The sequence below is a fragment of the Etheostoma spectabile genome, chromosome 8 (assembly GCF_008692095.1).
Source record: "Etheostoma spectabile isolate EspeVRDwgs_2016 chromosome 8, UIUC_Espe_1.0, whole genome shotgun sequence".
Taxonomy (NCBI): domain Eukaryota; kingdom Metazoa; phylum Chordata; class Actinopteri; order Perciformes; family Percidae; genus Etheostoma; species Etheostoma spectabile.
Window position 1 is genome coordinate 29,732,608 of NC_045740.1, and position 11,298 is coordinate 29,743,905.

At 41.2% G+C, this 11,298-nt stretch overlaps 1 long non-coding RNA gene across 1 annotated transcript in view; it reads left to right on the forward strand.

Moving 5' to 3' along the window:
- The first annotated feature begins 1,408 nt into the window (after positions 1-1,408).
- The window catches only part of LOC116694262 (uncharacterized), a 10,180-nt gene continuing 290 nt past the window's right edge, over positions 1,409-11,298 (forward strand). Inside the window, exons 1-2 of the long non-coding RNA XR_004333095.1 lie at positions 1,409-1,511; positions 9,897-9,904. This is a non-coding gene — a long non-coding RNA (uncharacterized LOC116694262). The remainder of the gene's footprint in view (positions 1,512-9,896; positions 9,905-11,298) is intronic.

The window sequence follows — 11,298 nt, forward strand, 5'->3', positions numbered from 1 at the left end:
TGATGTGGGAAGTCAAATCGTGATCGCGATTAAAATTCGATTATTGTGCAGCCCTACCACTGCCACATCCAGAAGTTCTCGATGACACAGCCGTTGTTGGTTTGTGTTCTGAGGGGAACGATCTGGAATACAGGACGGTTATCAGGGACTTTGTTAGCTGGTGTGAGCTCAACCAGTTCAGCTAACACCAGCAAGACACAAGGAGATGATAGTCGACTTCAGGAGGAAAACATCCCCTTTCTCACCGGTGAGCATCCAGGGATCGGACATTGAGGTAGTGGCGAGCTACAGATGGGTGTTCACCTGAACAATAAACTGAACTGGACTGATAACACCCAGCTCATAAAAGAAGGGCCAGAGCCTCTATCTACTGAGGAGACTCAGGTCCTTTGAGTGTGCAGGACTCTCCTCAGGACCTTCTATGACTCTGTGGTGGCCTCTGCCATCCTTTATGCTGTGGTCTGCTGGAAGGGGGGCAGTCGGACCGGGACAGGAGCAGACTCAATAGACTGATCAGGAGAGCGAGCTCGTCCTGGACTGTCCTCTGGACCCCATAGAGAAAGTGGGGGAGAAGGAGGATGTTAGCCAAGCTGACATCCATCATGGACAACACCTCTCACCCCGTACACGACACTGGGGGGTCCCTGAGCAGACTGATACACCCAGATCTGTGAATTCTTACAGAATCACAACTGAATTAATATCTTGCTAATAAGTCCGAATCTTATTAACCTGGAGTCCCAGTCTCTGTCATAATAATCATATATGTGATGTTTTAGGCCTATTGGCAGACATCCATTTAAAATGTAGCCATTCCCATGTAAAGACCGTGTCCTCCATGTCCACTGAAGTTCCTCAGCGTCTCTCTAGTAACATTTGTGTGCTTCAGGTAGCTTTTGCAAGGCTACTTTTACTTTTATACTTTAAGTAAATTTCCAAGCCTGTACTTTGTTACTTTTACTTGAGTAAAGAAGTTTAATCAGTACTTCCACTTTTACCGGAGTATTTTTTAACACAAGTATCTGTACTTCTACTTAAGTTTGGAAAGTGAGTACTTTTGCCATCTCTGTACAGTACATTAAAAAGATTTTGTGAACCTTGAATAACTCATACAGCAGCTTCTCCTTCATTTGCTTTAGAACAATTACAAATGTATTGACTAAACCTAATGGACAGATTGCAATGCCATTCCCCAAGCAGAGCCTCAGTCCACAGGGGATAGATATTTTTCATTTTGGATACTGTCAGCGTACTGGTGCACGAGTAAAAGGTAAGTTTTTTTATTGTTCAATGAACAACAGGCAGCGGTACCGAATCGCAGGCAGAAGACGTGAGGAATGCAAATAAAAGGTCTGGGATAAACGCTGGGCTGAGACACACAAGGAGTAATCAATCTGGCAGGGACCAAGTGAAACAAGGGGGGTGTATATACACGGGGGATGGGAAGATAACTACACACAGGTGAATCACATTAGGGCGGGGACAGGTGATCATAAAAGAGGGGAAGACAAGTGTCCAGGAATGCAGACAAGCAATGCATTTTAAAAGAAAGAAGGAAGTTGTCAGCATGACCTGAGAGTGACCATCAAATTCAGTTTAATGTGGATATGTGTGGTCCTCAGAGGATAAACATGGGCCCTTGAACTTTCATTTGGGATTACTGTGCTTACAAATCTAGGTTTCGTAGGTGCCAATCTTCAGTTCATTAGGTATGTGTAAGACAGCACAGTGGAAAAATACAAAATAACAAAGGCTATCCCAAAACACATGAATGAATTTAAAAAAAAAATGTGTTTTATACATCTATAAATGGTAAAAATGTTAGGTTCTATATAATGGCTGGCAGCTGAATACACAACGTATTTAAGTTGTTTTTTGTTTTTTAATACAACCACAAATTTCAGGGTTTTAAGTTGGTTGGTTGACTAAACAGGGACCTGACATCGTTGCTTGAAGTTGGCAGATGTATGGTAGCTAAATCTGTCCATGGATCATTCTTCAGCAAAGCATTTTTGCGTCATTTATTCAGCTTATGAAATTCTACGATCTCTATAAAGCTTATGTTAGCTCAGGTCAGCTGGCTAAAGTTGACTCAGAAAATGAGTCACCTGCCCCACAATATGAATACAGTTTAATATCTTTTATTTAGTTGGTAACCATGCTTAGTACTGTTAGACGTTCACACTACACGGATGCTACACTGTAAATAATAACTGTGAAATCTCCAGTTATTTCCTGTAGATTTCACAGTAACACTTCTGTATATGATTTTTACAGTAGAATGCAGTAAAGTTACATTACAACCTGGTCGACATGACAACATCACAGTAGTCTACAGTTGAAATCACAGTAGTCAAAGCAGTACTGTAAATAAAATCACAACATAGCCACTATAGTACTGTAAATAGTACAGTAAACTACTGTATTTTTACTTTTTTATTATTATTTAATTGTTTTGTATTTTACAATGAATACATAAAATACTGTAAATGGTAGTACGGTACCTTTACTGTAAAAAGAATTCACAGTAACTTGCTGGACAATTGTTGCCAGTAATTTACTGTAAATTTGACAGTGTGCTCCAACTGTTTCAGAATGATGTCTTAAGAATATCAGCACACAGTTGAAAGGCCATTATAAAAGGGGACGACATAGGCACAGACCCGTCTTTCTTTTGTGGTACTAACTTGATTCAAACTTGCTGAAAAGGCGGAGTGCAAGAAATGAGACAGGTGTTGCAGCAGGACGCCGGGCGTTTAACGAGTCTGGATCGTCTCACGAGACCCCGTTCCTCCGGATACAGGACGGAGACGAGCAGATGGGTGAGCCCCGTCATCCTTCCTTCTACCCACTGCAGTCTGTTGGTCCAGTGATCCGCAGAGAAGACGAACGAGAGGTTTCATGGTGATTCCCCCCCGATCTACAGCAGAAAACTAGTGTTTACAGAGCTATGTGGTTCACAAGGAATGTTGATTGTCTGCTCGGTCTCTTATGATGAGATCAAGACAAACAGGTAGTCCCTGAGTGAAGGATGAATAGAAACACGTATTATAATAATAATGATGTGGTTTATTTGTAATGCACTTTACATTTGGAGCAAATCTCAAAGTGCTACAGTAAAGATCATAAAAGCATGGTATAAGAACATCAATGTCAAATACAAATAGGCAGTGCAACGACTTGCAGGGTTAATTAAAACTCATAAGTTGAATGTTTTTAGTCCTTTTTTTTTAAAGTCTCAGTAGTTGGAGGCATGAGTGAGAGAATCCATGGCAACACCTTGCCGACAGCTGTGGCAAACAGATGTAATCTTTACCTTTACTTTACCTTAACAAAACAGTAATCTGACAAATGACATACAATTACCATCTGTTTATGGAAGACAGACCTGTGTGAAAGCCATGTTGTATTGTTTACAGTTTTTGTATTTTATTCCCATTGCAAAAGTAAATGGTGTCATGCCATTTAACAGATTTAATATATTAGAATTCAGGTATTTGGTTATATGGTGGAATGGGCTTTGCCGTTCTGCTGTCAGTTCATTTTGACTTGGTTTCTTTAAGTAAAGTTAGTGTAAGTTAAGCTTCAACAGAGCCGGATGTGGAGAATACATTACTCTGACCACAGATTGTAGACTGCATTTTAATTATTGGAAAGTCAATTTTGGTAAATGGTGAGTTTTTGATCATCTTAATTTATCCTTTTTTTTTGAGAATTTGCACCTTGTCATCATGGGATAGCCTTGCATGTTGAAGTTGGACATGATTGTTTACCTGATTTGGAACCATTTACAAGCGTGTTCATAGTATTGTATGTATATAGTCATTTAGATTTGACCATAAACCAGCCTCCATCCGCCTCTACACTGCTCTACATGTGCAGATAGGGACAGTATACAAGGTTCATCCAGGCTGTTCTTATGAACCATTCCTACATACAGCCAGGGTTCAAAATTAGTACCATCTACTAGCCGAATGCTGGTAGAATGTACAAATGGCGGGCAGATTTCCTTCACTCACCAGCCAAAAAAACAATGGTTATCTATTGAGTGGTTGGTAAAAATTCAACATTCACTAGCCATTTGGCTGGTGGACGATGAAAGTTAATCTTGAACCCTGCATACAGCTATGTATTGCACTTTTCATAAGCATTCGACAAATTTATTTCTGTATTCTGTATTAAATGCTGCTGTATAAGAGCACTCAGGACCAAATAGGAAGGAGGACAGGGTGGATGGATGGATGGCTGGATGGATGGATGGATGGGTCATAAAACATGCTTGCCAGGGAGTGGAGTATGCTTCCTTTCACCCAGGTAACACAAGTTCTTTCCCCTGGAGTGTTTTAATCAGAACCATTATCTTTTTCCTGAATGTAAGGGCGGATCATGCATTATTACAGCATTGGGTCATTTTAACTTTACGTTATAATTTTTTTTTAATTGACGGGGACAATGCGCAGCTCCTTAGCAGTAGTAGAGTTTTCATCTGTAGTCCCTGGGCAGGAAACAGAGAGCAGCAGCTCCGTCAGAAGGGAAATGTTAATTCTGACTTTTAACTCCAAAACGTTTACGTGATTGGATGAGATATGATGTCTGCAGCAATATTTCCCAAAACAAATGTAGCTCAGCGTCTTTCAGGAAGACCGAACTTTTAATCCTAAATGAATTCAGCTGTTATCCTAACAATAATTGTATCACTCTGTATAAAACTGTCTCATATCTCTGTCTCATTTAATCAATGCTCTACCTAACTCCAATCAGCTGTTGGAGGCGTTCACCTTCCTGCTAAACCAATCAGAATCCTACACAAATGGCAAGGGCCAATCACAGAGTCACAACCCTGCTTTAAATAATCTGTTTCTCCCTTTGCTATCAGCTGTCGTTGCAGGCAAAGAGTGGAACCCTACACCCCAACCCACCCCCCACCCCTCCACCTCCAGTCCTCTACTCCAGTTGACTGGTCCAGACCCTCCTTCGGTCTGGTCTTCGGGCTCCTTTGACACCAATCTAGACACCACCGGTGTCTAGATTCCACTTGGGGGGGTCTGATGGTTCTCTACCCCTACATATAGATATACAAAATATTCATATAGCGGTGGAGTCTAATCACCAAAGACATTTTATTGAACTGTACAATAAACCTCATTTGCATATCTGCCAACATGTCTCTCCTGATTGAATTCCTGTAGGTTCAGATAGTTATTGTTTTTTGTATTGGTTACATTGATGAAAGAAATTATTTTATTTCAAAATGTTATTCTAAGCCACCCCTAGCAGTTGACCGGATTTGCCGGGACGTCTGTTGTGATGATTCACGTCCCAAAACAGCAGCAACAGAGTGGACGTGTTCAGAGCTGCTGGCAGTAGCAGATGGTGAAAGGAGTGAAAAACCTTAAATCAGAATAAGACGGTAAAGAAAATGTGTAAATTAATGAGTTCATTTCTTGTTATACCAAGCTGTCACACACGCACAATGAGCCTTTATTACTGCGATGGACTGTGTATTAAACATGTCATTTCTGGGATAATTCATGCGGCGAGCATCTCTCCATGCTTCTCTGATGACTTTGTTTTAGCCAACCAGGCTGGAGACAGTCATCAGGTATGGACAGAGGTTCCTGCAGCTCTTCACTGTAACTGTGCACAGTAAAATACTCTTTCAGAAAATAAGTACAAGGACGACACCAGAATGCAGTACAGTACTAAACACATGTCAGTGGGCTTATTATAGTACACACAGTATAGTGCTTTATAATGACTGCCAATCCCAAACATGATTATAGTTTGTAAAAAGCTCACATGAATGTCATGTGATTGCCACTGTCACGATATGGAACAGGTTAAGAGAATAAACAAGAACCAGTGATGTGACTCCTGAAAGCCAAAAATGCTTTTTAGTTCTCTGTAGTCAGTTTTAGAATCAGTCAAAACAGCTGTTATTTCCATTTCAATAGCCCAGCTCTGCTTTCAGAGGGACAGGGTCAGACGAGTCGTTTAGCTATTGATTGTGTAATTTTGGTGATGAAAGGTGGTTCAGTTTTAAGACTGTGAACAAAAACTCTCTTTCAGTTACTTCAGTGAAGGCTTCTGGGCTTCGACTGTTTCATTTCTGGGTTTCCATCTGAGTCGTTTCCACACATAGAGAGCTGCGGGAAAGGCAGCCAATGTAGCCTTTCCTATTCTACAGAACCTATTCAGAATTTGAATTAATGGAAAAGGAATATTAATACTTCTGATGAAGTTAGTGTTCCTGACTTTCCAATGGGTAAAAAATCATTCACCAGAGAACGTTTGGAAATGGGTTTGAATAACAAAACAAAAAGAGATGATTACAGAGTCAGTTATTATTCAGATCACAAGCATTTTGCAACATTTTACTTAAAACACGTCCCAAAGAGCAGACGCACTGTCCATACAGGTCCCTGCAACTTAACCCTTGTCTTGTTGTGTTGTCTTCCTGCCGACCATGCAACTTTTTGTTGTTCTGGGTCAAAATGTTGGCCTTCTTTCAACACTTTTGTGGATTTCGTGTTTTGTCACTCTTTCCGATGTTTTTGTCAATTTTTTCTGGGCCTTTTAAGGTTTTTTCAACTTTTCAAATGCTATAAAATTGAGTAAAACACTCACATTTAATAAAAGTCAACCACATTTAATGAAAGTTATAAACTGTTCTATTATTTCACTTCTATCCACGTTATTTTATTTGTGTCAATTTGGTTAAAAGAAACCCAAAATTCTGATATAGAAACTTTTTGAAAATGGGTCATATTGACCCGAGGACAACAGGATTATAGGATTATAGGAAATTATACCTAATGTTTGAGTTAGAAAAGCAGAAATTAGGAATTATTTTGACAAAAATGTAAGGAATGTTTGTTGATAGATAATCACAGATATATATAGAATATGTCAACTTTTACTCAATACTATTTCAAAAACACTCCAATTTGTTTTTCAGATGCTATAAAATTGAATAAGACCCAAAATGAATGAAAGTAGAGATTTGTACTGAGTGTTGTGTGGAATCAACCATGTTATTTTGGGGAATTAAAAAGAACATTGATATAGGAAAACGGGTCAATTTGACCCAAGGACAACATGAGGGTTAAGAAAACACATGCAAATGGACAAAACACAAGCAGATTATGAAAACAACTTCAGTCATTTGACAACACATGCTTCAGCAAATGCGCTGGAAATGCAAAAAAGGTGCAAGAAGAAAAGCTCACAAACCCCCGAAAAAAAGAAGCGATGCAAAATGAAAAACAGATGCAACAGAAAAACGCTGCATCCAGTTTACACAACGGAGGTTCTCCAGGCCTCTAGGGGGAGCGCTCAGTGGAACAGCTTGATCTTTGACCAGCTTATTTACCTTCACAAAAGTGTTCATTTTACCACTGACACTAACACTGACTGAGTGTCTGACAACATAATGGAAAGGATTTCTAAGGAGGTCGACCCTTCTGTTAAAGAGTAAGATCCTTTTTTAAACATAAAACCCACCAGACTCCATGGAAATAAACAGTAATTATAGCATCGTAAAATACACTTTGCTCAAAGTGGACAGAAACAACAAAAAAAACAAAGCGCTAGCAGCAGAGAGGAGTAGCAATCAGGCAAGTGCTGTTTAAATAAACTCCTGGTGTACTTACAAACTTCACAATGCCTCGTTTTAGGAGTACAGAACCTGTTTTACTACTGTAGAAGTTTGGTACCATTCCGAGCATTATTAGTGGGGTAATTTACGATAGCCACATCAACCAGCTCCGACTGGGGGATCCCGAGGCGTTCCCAGGCCAGGTTGGAGATATAATCCCTCCACCTAGTCCTGGGTCTTCTCCGAGGCCTCCTCCCAGTTGGACGTGCCTGGAACACCTCCCTAGGGAGGCCCCTAGGAGGCATCCTTACCAGATGCCCCAACCACCTCAACAGGCTCTTTTAGACGTGAAGGAGCAGCGGCTCTACTCCGAGCTCCTCTCGGATGACTGAGCTTCTCCCCCTATCTCTAAGGGAGACGCCAGCCACCATCCTGAGGAAACCCATTTTAGACGCTTGTACCCTGGATCTGGTTCTTTTGGTCATGACGTAGCCTTCATGACCATAGGTGAGGGTAGGAACGAACACTGACCGGTAGATTGAGAGCTTGGCCTTCTGGCTCAGCTCTCTTTTTTTCGTAACAACGGTGCGATAAATGTAATGTAATACCGCACCCGCTGCTCCGATTCTCCGACCAATCTCACGCTCCATGGTCCCCCAGTCGGAGCTGGTTGATGCGGCTCGGGAAAGGGAAGTTTGGGGTCCTCTACTGAAGCTGCTGCCGCCGCGACCCGATACCGGATAAGCGGATGAAGAAGGATGGTAATTTATGAGATTCACATTTGGTTCCATTAGCGCCTGCGATAAGCCATTCAATAGTATGACCGTTATGGCGTAGACCAGTGACAGCTAGCATCACACACAGCGATGCTTCTGTAGCCTGTGATGTCCGTTTCAGAGCACCAGAGGGGAGCGTACAGAGGAGTGAAGTGGAACCAAAATGAGGTCCCGTTGATACCACTCACTTAGGGCCCCGAGTTCCGGTACCTAAACCTACTTCTGAGTACTTCAAACAAAGAGTAATATTAGAGCCCTGAAGAAAAAAAATAACAGAAATGTCCCTAAAACACACACAAACTGCACAAATTCATATAACACATATTTTTTTCTTGACAATCATCAATCAATCAATAAATTGCATTATAATGTGTTTAAGGAAAACAGTATTATTGTAACATCCGAGTCATTTGGACAAATCCAATGAGTGGCCAAAATTCCAAAACTGAACAAAAGGCTGAATAATGGTGATATCAGAGGAATGAAGGCCATCCAGTGTGTGCCAGAGAGAGAGAGAGAGAGAGAGAGAGAGAGAGAGAGAGAGAGAGAGAGAGGAGGTCTAATTTTAGATCCTGGTGATGAGATGTGCTCCACGTGGGACAGGGAGCTATCAAAGGGATTGCATGCTGACTCTGTTGCCATGGTGATTATAATTCAGCTTGTGTATCTCTTAATTAGGAGGCAGGGATGAAAGAGAGAGGAAAAAAAAGAGAAGATGAATAACCAAAGTCTTCATTCCAGCACTAGGAATCAATACAGTAGTTATCGACCAGCGAAGGCTCTCCAGATATGGAGGAGTGGGTAATGGGTGCACGTTGTCAGCTCTCAGGGTGCACACGTCATCATCCTCCAGTCTGCACATTCAATGCAACAGCATCTGTTAGCTATTTCTAATTAAAAACTTTTAAGGCCTATTCCGGATTTGCAACTGAGTATATTAGGGAGCGTATTTATAGTACGTAGCTTCTGTCGCCCCCATGAGGAAGTCTAAGTAATGACAACTACACTGTCACATGATCAGGGACGTGCACATTTGGAGGGTTATTGCTCCAATCAGCTGTCGTTAGCTTTGGTTGATAGCGTAGCATTTTACCTTAATATGAGACAATGCTGCGCGACGTGATGCCAACGTTACAAGCTGAAGCTGCACATTATTCAAAGCTCGAGCGGATTGTTTTGGTCATCTGTCATGATCTCCATAACTTTAAATACTCACGTGAAGGCCCGAGGGCTTGGCTTTCCTTCGTTCATGTGCGTTCACGTGATCTCGCCGAGGGCAAGATTGGATGATGTGGCGATTTAATTTGATTTAACTTTAGGAATGAGCGCATTATTGTATTGATGCAGCAAACAGCAAAAACAAGAAAAAAAGAAGAAAGTTTATTTATGCTCTTCAATCAGAGGGGCAGCTAAGCCAATCAGGGCAAACGGGCTGTTGCCGGGCCAACAATAGCCCGTACCTGCGCACACCCCTGTACTAGAGGATGGATACCCGAACCCAAAGGTGGGCAGAAGAGAGATAGAGAAAGGCGTAGATGAGACCGGAGCAGAGTTGGAGGAATAAGTTTTAGTTTTGTTCCCAGCGTGTGTGTGTGTGTATGTGTGTTTGTGTGTGTGTGTGTGTGTTTGTGTGTGCCCGATCTGCACTCCCCCCTGCACATGATACAAGCCTTCCGTGACCGCGCACCACCACCACCACCACAATTTTCAAGACAACACATTATGATACACACATTGGAAATGGTTTCCCACCACGTCTTAAAAAGTGCAAAAAAGGGACAACAACGTTTTAAAAAAGCGTCAAAATGTTTCAAATTTGAACAACTTTATAGCCTCTGTGTGGATTTATTTAAATAAATCCACAGTGAAAACACATTGAACTGTGAAATTTCCCTTAATACTTTTCCCCGTTGAACTTTTGAATTCCAAAAAGACAAAATAAGAGTTTACTTGCTAAATGTAAATGCAAAATAGCCTTTTTTTCTCAATTACGTTGTTTTTGTGACCGTTAACAGACAGAATTTGATTCATTTCACAGACCTATTATGCCATACCATGTAGGGACAACTTAAAAGGCATCAAAACAATAGCAAAACAGAGTAAGAAACTGGTGAATTACACCAGCCCACATACAATACCCTGCATCAGCGTCAGAAACCCAGTTGGACAGAGAGTGATGGATAAATCCTGCTTCAAAATAATTCCCATAAAGATGCCGGGCTTTCCTTTTTACCTGAAAGAAGAAGAAAAAAGCCTGTCTATGTCAGATTGTGTCAAATTACAAAAATGGATGAATAATTGATATACTCATTAGCTGGATGTGACATCCAGTAGAGTTAATAAAACGTAATCTCTAAAAATGGGCCTGGAACGACATTCCCCGGCCCAGCAATTCATCATCGGGGTCCGGCTTTACATCGTGCTATTAAATCATCGGGACTGAGCAATTATTCATCAAGTGAATTAGCGAGCAGAAGGTCCCAGCTCGCTATGTACAGAACATAAGACCAAGGTCTCGGTTCAACATGTGGCTTAATGCACTTCTTCTGCCGAATCCAAACAGAAGGATTCATGGGCAAATTGAAATATTTTGAGAGCATGATTAGAATGAGTACATGACATATTGACTTGTATTGTGTGAAGGTTTCCTCCTTGTCAATGTCGTCTGCTAGCAAGCAACAGAAAACCGTTGAAATGCTGCTGTGTGGTGATATGTCACTACCGACAGCTTAGATGTCGCAAAATCAATCGGAAATCAGTCAGAAATCATTCCTACCACAGGCAATAAAACTTATTAACAGGTCATAACTGGGTGCTGATAAGACTGAGACATCACAATACTGCACTAATGCAACCTGCCCAATTGTTTTAACCTTCTGGGCCCTGAGGCCATTTTTACAGTTTATTGTCCGTCTGGATTTATTT